Genomic DNA, 7,543 nt, shown 5'->3' with positions numbered 1-7,543 from the left:
TTAATAAAGCAAAATCTAATAATAAAAAAAAGTGAAAAAAGAAAAGGAAAGAAAAAGGAGGAAGAATACATATACTAGGGAAGAACTGAGGAAGAAGAGAGAACAATATACTATTTCTCATAATTGTAGTGTGCTGGAAGATGAGTATAAAAACATGAAGGATGGGGTGGCAAAAGTAGATACCTCATGCATCTCAGTCTTATCTGAACTAGAAAAAGGAGGGCTGAACTGATATACAGAGAGGCAGAACTACATCAAATTCAAATGAGAAATAGGTGGGGATAAGGGGCTAGCAGTTTAGGAGAAATAATAGAGTTGAGGAAGGGGAATAGACCCAAGCAAAACAAAGTGCACCTTTGGAGGGGAGATATTAAAATGGAATTCAAGGAGAAAAAAAGACTATAAGAACAAATGGTTGGAGTCTAGGTGAGGTAAAGAGAGAAGGAGCAGTAGAGTTAGAGCAGACCGCTTAAATTATTGACTACTAATATTTATCACGTTCTCTCTTTCATTTCTTTTTCTTTTTGCAAAGAAGGAAGCAGGGGTAAAAGAGGAAAACGTCTAAGAGGAAATGATGGAGGAAAATAAACATTTAACCATAATACGTGAATGTGAATGTTATGAATTCACTCATAAAATTGAAGAAGGTGGATAGAATGGGTTAGAAAGCCAAACCTAGCAACTTGTTGTTTATAAGAAACAGTTGAAACACAAATATTCACATAGTTAAAATGGGGGACTGAAAAAGAATTTATTAAGTCCTAGACAAATTAAAAAAAAAAAACCAGAGGTAGCAATTATCTCAGACAAGGTAACAGTAAATAGATAGGGTTAAAAGAAAAGATGGAAACTACAATATACTCAAAGACATGATAAATAATATCAGTACTTTTAATAATAATAATATATGTACATATACACACTTTCACCCCAAATGGTAATGTCTCTAAGCACTTGAAAGTTAATTGAATTACAAAGAGAAATAGACAGCAAAACTATGATAGCATCCTCAATGTGGCCCTAACCTAATAAAAAATATAAACAAGAAAGAAGTTATGACCCAAATAGAATTTTAGGAAAGTTAGATATGAAAACCTTCTGGTGATTACTGAATGGCAACTGAAACAAATATCCACTCAGTTGTACATAGCACTATTATAAAAACTGATCATGTGTTGGGAACTAAAAACCTCATAAACAAATCCAGAAAGGCAAAGATATTCAATACCTCTTTACTGTTCATAATGCATTAAAAATTATAATCAATAAAGAGCCTTTGAATAAAAGTACAGAATGAGATATACATTTTAGACATGGTGTTAGGCAGGGGAGAGTGGCAGGGGAGAGTGGCGGATTGCCCATTCTTATTTGTCACAAGGGAAGCCAAAGTTTGAGGTGAGGTGTGATGCCTCCAAAAATAATAAAAGAATGAAAAGAGTATCAGTGAAACATTTTTTTTTTAATGTATAGAATACAACAGAAGGCTGATACAGAAAATCAGGATGGCTTTGTAAGTGAAATGTTCAATGTGATATATTTTTTAAAACCCATGCTGTACATAATAGAGATTCCTATTGTTTTCTGTTCTTTGCATATGGAAATGTTTGTGTTTGCTGATGTTTGTCAAGTACATAATAACAAAAAATGAAAATTATTTTTAAAGACAATGTGAGGTCTTGAGGATAGAAACTGTCTTCACTTCTGTATTTGTAAACTTATCAGTAGGCACAGTTCTTGGCAAGTGTGGTAAGTTCTTACCAAATGCTTTGTCATTCATTCCAAACAAAATGAGATGTTCCTTCTGGATTTAAATCCTACGACCCTATGATCTTCCTCTCTGTATTGTGTGATACTGACTTTCTTTTCGGATCAAAGGAGCAGATATCTCTTTTTTTTTTCCAATTTTTTTTTTCCTTTAAAAGGAGTGAGTTGTGTACAGGGGGGTTAAATGCTTTATAAACAAGGAAAAAACTGCTCTAGAACCAACTTATTCATCGACATCATCATCTTCTTCATCTTCCTCATCTTCCTCCTCCTTCTTTTTCTTGCTCTTCTCAGCCTTGACAACTCCTCCTTTTTTTACTAACATCAGGCTTTCCTTTAGCCCAGTATGCAGCAATATCCTTTTCGTATTTTTTCTTCAGTTTAGCTGCCTTCTTTTCATAAGGTTGCTTGTCATCTGCAGCAGTATTATTTCACATTTCTCCCGATTTTTTTTTTTTTTTGCCACATCTCCAATAGAAAGACCAGGATGCTCCTCTTTGATTTTTGGACAATACTCAGAACAGAATAAGAAAAATGCCGAACGAGGCTTCTTCGGTGCATTGGGGTCCTTAAACTTCTTTTTTGTTTCTCCTTTAGGTGGTATGTAGGTTTTCATTACTCTTTCATAAGGAACCTTATCAGCTTTTGCCATGTCCTCAAATTTCCCTTTCTCTTGAGCAGACATTGTCTTCCACCTTTCTGAGCATTTTTTAGAAAATTCTGAGAAGCTCACAGAAGCATCTGGGTGCTTCTTCTTGTGTTCCTTTTGGCAAGTTTGCACGAAGAAGGCATATGAAGACATTTTCCCTCTCGGCTTCTTAGGATCATCTTTGCCCATTTTTTATTACTTTCCCTCAGCACAGCACAGAGTAGCCCCGTGCCCATCCAGGCTCTTACTTGTCTCGGCCCTGTCTCTATGGAGCTCAGTGTACTGCAATGGCTGTGAGAGCTTGAGCCCGAGCAGAGCTGGAAGGGGCTTTAAAAGCCATCCGGTCTCTCTCCCATTTCATTTTCCAGATGAGGTCTAAAGAGAGAAAGTGACTTGTCCAAGGTCACAGAGCTAGGATGGGGGAGAGCCAGGATTGCAATTCAGTGTCTGTGACTCCAAGTCTAACATTTTATACACTGCACCATCCTGCCTTATATGAGACTACAGTGCCCTAATTCTCCTACCTCTGCATATCCATAGATGTGATGATCTCTTTGGTGATCAATGCCTTTTTTTGTTGTTGTTGTTGTTGCTAATTTTATTCTTTCAGAGTTCTCATCTAAATATAATACTTTCAGTTCCATACAAATAACTCGCAAATCTTAATCCCTAGCCCTGACCTGAGGCTGTAAAATCACATCTCCACTAACTTTACCTGCTGTCACCTTAAATGGATATAGCTAAGGTGGAGTTCATTTCCTACTTGACCCTCAGTTCACCTACTGAAGATGACCCCGTTTCTGTTGATAGCAGCCATCTAGTTTTGAAACCTGAGTGATCCTGGACTCCCTTCTTTTACCCTTTCTTCCCTTCCTGTTATCTAATCAGACGCTAAATCCTATTCATTTTTCCTTTCACTTTCTTTTTCTTCCCTCTGTTACAATCATAGTTCGGGATCCTGTTACTTAGACTATTATAATAATGGTCTTTTAACTGGGCTCTTACTTATAATGTTACACGCACTTTCCACTTGTCATAGCCTAACTCTCTAAACTAGCCTTCAGTAAGGACCTGAAAGACAGGAATGATACGTTACGTTTTTTAAAAATCTGCCCATATTGTTGGACCCTCAACTATTTTTGTAATTTTGTTCAGTCAGAAGCCTAAAACTGTATCAGACTTGAATAAATCCTATATTGAACAGGAAGGCCCTCAAGAATTTCTCAAGACTTGTATGAAGGCATAGATGTCATTCTTATTAAATATGTCTCTCTCAGAGTCATTTTTCAGTCCTGTCCAACTCTTCCCGATTCCATTTGGGTTTTTTTTGGTAAAGATACTGGAGTGGTTTGCCATTTCCTTCTCCAGCTCATTTTCCAGATGAGGAAACTGAGGCAAACAGGATTAAGTGACCTGTACAGGGTCACACATTTAGTGTCTGAGGCCAGATTTGAAAGCAGGAAGCTAGATCTTCCTGACTCCAGGCCTGGCACTCTAGAGTGGCATTTTATATGAGAATTGGTTGAAGGACTTGGAATTGTAAGTCTAGAGAAGAGAATGCTTTGGAAGGACATGATATTTGAAGATCTGTCTTGGAAGAGGAGTTCGACCATCTTCCTCACCTTGGCTAGCAGAACTAGGAACAACAGAGAACTCGGTGCATTAATGAAGACAAACTTTCGAGTCAGAGAACCTGAATTGACATCCAAGTTCTATTGCTCACTACTTAGGCAACTAAGCGAGTCAATGCCCAGCTGAGGCCTTGGGGTGCTCCTCTATGAAAGGGATGAGTCAAACTGTGTGGAAGGAACTCTGTTGGTTTTATATGGATAAGATGTTGGGAAGGAATGAACGATCTTTCCCACCTCTTCTCTTCCCTTCTTTTTCCTGCTCTGTGGCTCCTTTCAATGCTACATATACACTACGCATCTCAAGCAGTTGGTAAAGTAGGTTGGCCCCTGAATAAAGAGATGGGGAGGGCGGGGTTTCTGACCCTTTAAATATAAAGAGCCTTAGAGCGGAGGGGGAATGGAGTCCTCAATTCTGCAATTGCCTCGGGGGGAGGTAAATTGATGGCTTCTTTTCTGGATGATTGTTGTTTGTGGTGACTACCTAAGGTAATATTTTCTATCACTTTAACTTTGGAATTGTGCCCTTTGTAAACTCGTCTTAGTAAAGTTGGTCTTAATTTGTGTTTTATGTTCCACAGTTATATTTTAAACCTTGAATCTGCTTAAGGCTTGGCCTATAATAGACTAGCTTGGCTTGGCCTATAATAGACTAGATTATCTCTAAATTCTCTTTTAGCTCAAATATATGATCATATGTTTCAGAGTAGCAGGCAGATTTCAGCTTGATGGAAAGAAAAGCTTTCTAACAATTAGAACCATTCCAAAGTAGAATGGATTGCCTGAGAAATAGTGAGTTCTCCAAGAATTAAAAAAAAAATGTATTAAGTGCTTTCTATGTTCCAAGCGCTGGAGATGCAAATATAAAAATCCAAACTGTTTCTGCCCTCAAGGAGCTTATATTCTAATGAGAATAGACTACACATTTGGGGAAGAGGTTGCCTGGGATGGGTGTTTTGGCCTGGGAAGTCACTGGGATTGTGACTCACCCTTTCTTTGAATCATAGTGTTGATTTGATTACTGATTCCAGAGCTGGAGGTGGAAAAGGGAAGGGGATGAGAACAAGCTGTGAGAGCGTCAGAGCAGGGCTAGGGATGGGGCTGGATTATGAGTTATAAATGGAGGCCTTTTGAAAATCAGGAGTTATGGGCTCTGGGGTACCAAGTTGGCACCAAGACACCAGGTCTAGAAGCAGAGGCTGGAACCAGAATGTAGGAAGGTGGAGGGAGACAGTCTTCAAGTGGAGGATGGGTGATCACATCAAGGATTCCTGATCACTGACCTCTGAAGTCCTTTCCCACTCTGTATGATTGTAGACTAACTCACTAAATAGCTGGATAAATGAAGTTAACAAGTCACCCAACATTTATTAAATGCATACTTCAGCATGTTAGATGCTCCCAGGAAAACGAAAGAAATAGAAGTCATGGTCCTTCAGGGAATGCAAAGCAAGTGTTAACAATTTTTGAGTGATAAGAGACACAAAAGACATAAATATCACACAATCTAATTCAGTAGTAAGTACGAGAAAGAAAAAAAAAGATGAGGGAGCAACAGTTTATTATGAAGGACTGAAATGCATGGCATGAATCTTTATTTCTGGGAGACCAAAGTTCCTCTAACTATGGATGTGAGTTAAGCATGGGAAAAATTCCACTTAAGTACTTTTCACGTATACAAAAATGATGCTACTTAGCCTGTCAACTGAGCTCTGAGTTGTTTTTCCAGTAGTGATAATAGGCTTGAGCTGAGCAAATCCACTGATTTGATCTCTCTTCTAATCAAAGGTATGCATTTGTGACCTGTAAGGCTGGCCCGGGTTGACAGCGAAACCTGTGACCCTAAAAACATGTTCTTCTTCACTTTGTGCAAAGCTAACTGGCCTGATTCATTGAAACCCATGATCTTGGTCTCATCAACTCCATCCAAGCTCTCACCTCTGAGCTAATTTCATACTTTCCCCTCTCTGCTCCGAACCTGAAGTGGTTTGGGTACAGAGATAACTCAGTGAAGGGGAAAAATTGCCCCCTGCCAGTCATTGCCAGCTCTCTCAATCCTGGAAGGACCAGGTAGTGATATGGAAGATCTTCTGTAAATTATCTTCTTTGAAAACAGTTTTAGGCAAAACGACTTCAAAAGTTTGAAATGCTACCTGGTTGAACTCATGTTCCTGTATAAAGCTCTTTACTTTTATTCCAATCAACCTAGATCTCGATGTGAAAAAGTTCTCCCTTTACCTTGGAAACGAAGTCATTTAAGTTATCAGGATTTTTCGAGGTACAAAATGATGTTCTTCGGAATGATCTTGGCTTCTACCTTCCCCAAAACTAGGATGGCTCCATGTAACCTACTATTGATGACCTACTTGCTGCGCCTTGACTTCGTTTTCAAGCACTGTCAGGTGTGATGTGTGCCAGACCAAGTATTGGCTGGAAAGGAATGACCATGAAAAAGAAAAGTCCCTGTCCAGCACTTGAGGACAAGCCAGCTTCCCCATTCCAGGTTTTTTGCAAGCCCAGCAGCCATTGCTATAGAAACAAGGAGCTCACATCCCGTGGTTTGAGTCTTACCTAGGTTCGGCGGTGCTTTTTTACTTATCATTCACCCTCCCTCTCCCCACCCTCATAGAGGAGGGGAGCTCTTTCCGTAACTTGTCAAACTAATCAGAAATGGGCGTGGTTTTTTACTTAAAGTCTAGTGTTTCCCAAATTTTGCCCCGACGCTTGCCGATAATAAATGCTGCCCTCCAGCTGCAGCAACTACCGGGCAGCGAAGAGGGTCCCATTCTGCATGAGCTGATCCCGGACCCACAGGACGCCGGCCACAGAGAAAGTCCGCGTGCAGCGGCTCACACGGACCGTCCGGAGCTGTCAGCGAGCCGCTGACATGCACGGCTCACGCAACCAAGCGTCGAGGGGAGAAAAGCGGCACGTTCCCGAGAGAAGGCTCGGCTCCACGTAGGGCCCCCAGAGTTAAGCCTCACCCCGCGCTTCGCTTTTTGTTTCAACTCCCTCCCCCCTCCTTTGTGGCCGCTCCTTTGGGGCTCAGCGGGGACCCCCTGCTGCGGCTCGTGCATGCCCGCCCGCCCGCTATTGGCTGCAAAGGGAGGGGAGTTTGCCGCGGAAACGCCAGCCTGCCACGGTTAATCGGGACGTGGGAAGCCTCTTTTCCAGGCCCCGCTGGCTGGCTGGCTGGCTGGCTGAGCAGGGGATGCTGGCCTGCTCTGAGAGTCAAGGGCGTGGGGGAGGGGAGGGCGGAAAAGAGGGAGGGGCGGCAAGGTGGGTACAGGCTGGGGGTTCAGCGGCCTGGAGCGTTGCACGCCCACCAGGGGCTGGAGCCCGGGGGCGCGCGGCGCAGCACGGGGCGTGCATGCACGGGCGCCCCGGCGGGGAGCCTCGGCGCGCGCCCTTCCTCCGCACCGCCCCCAGTCACGTGACGCCGGCTGGCTGGCTTCTACGCTTGAGCGCCTTAACTCGCTCCATTTCTCCCCCTCCCTCCTTC

The 7,543-nt window shown here is 42.1% G+C and overlaps 1 pseudogene; it reads right to left on the bottom strand.

Annotated features, from left to right (window-relative positions):
* Positions 1–1,987: 1,987 nt before the first annotated feature.
* On the bottom strand, positions 1,988–2,602 carry LOC114036744 (annotated as a pseudogene).
* Between the last annotated feature and the right edge of the window lie 4,941 nt (positions 2,603–7,543).

Source organism: Vombatus ursinus, unplaced genomic scaffold (assembly GCF_900497805.2).
Source record: "Vombatus ursinus unplaced genomic scaffold, bare-nosed wombat genome assembly UNPS02009975.1, whole genome shotgun sequence".
NCBI lineage: Eukaryota > Metazoa > Chordata > Mammalia > Diprotodontia > Vombatidae > Vombatus > Vombatus ursinus.
This window is presented reverse-complemented; position numbering and strand designations above follow the sequence as displayed.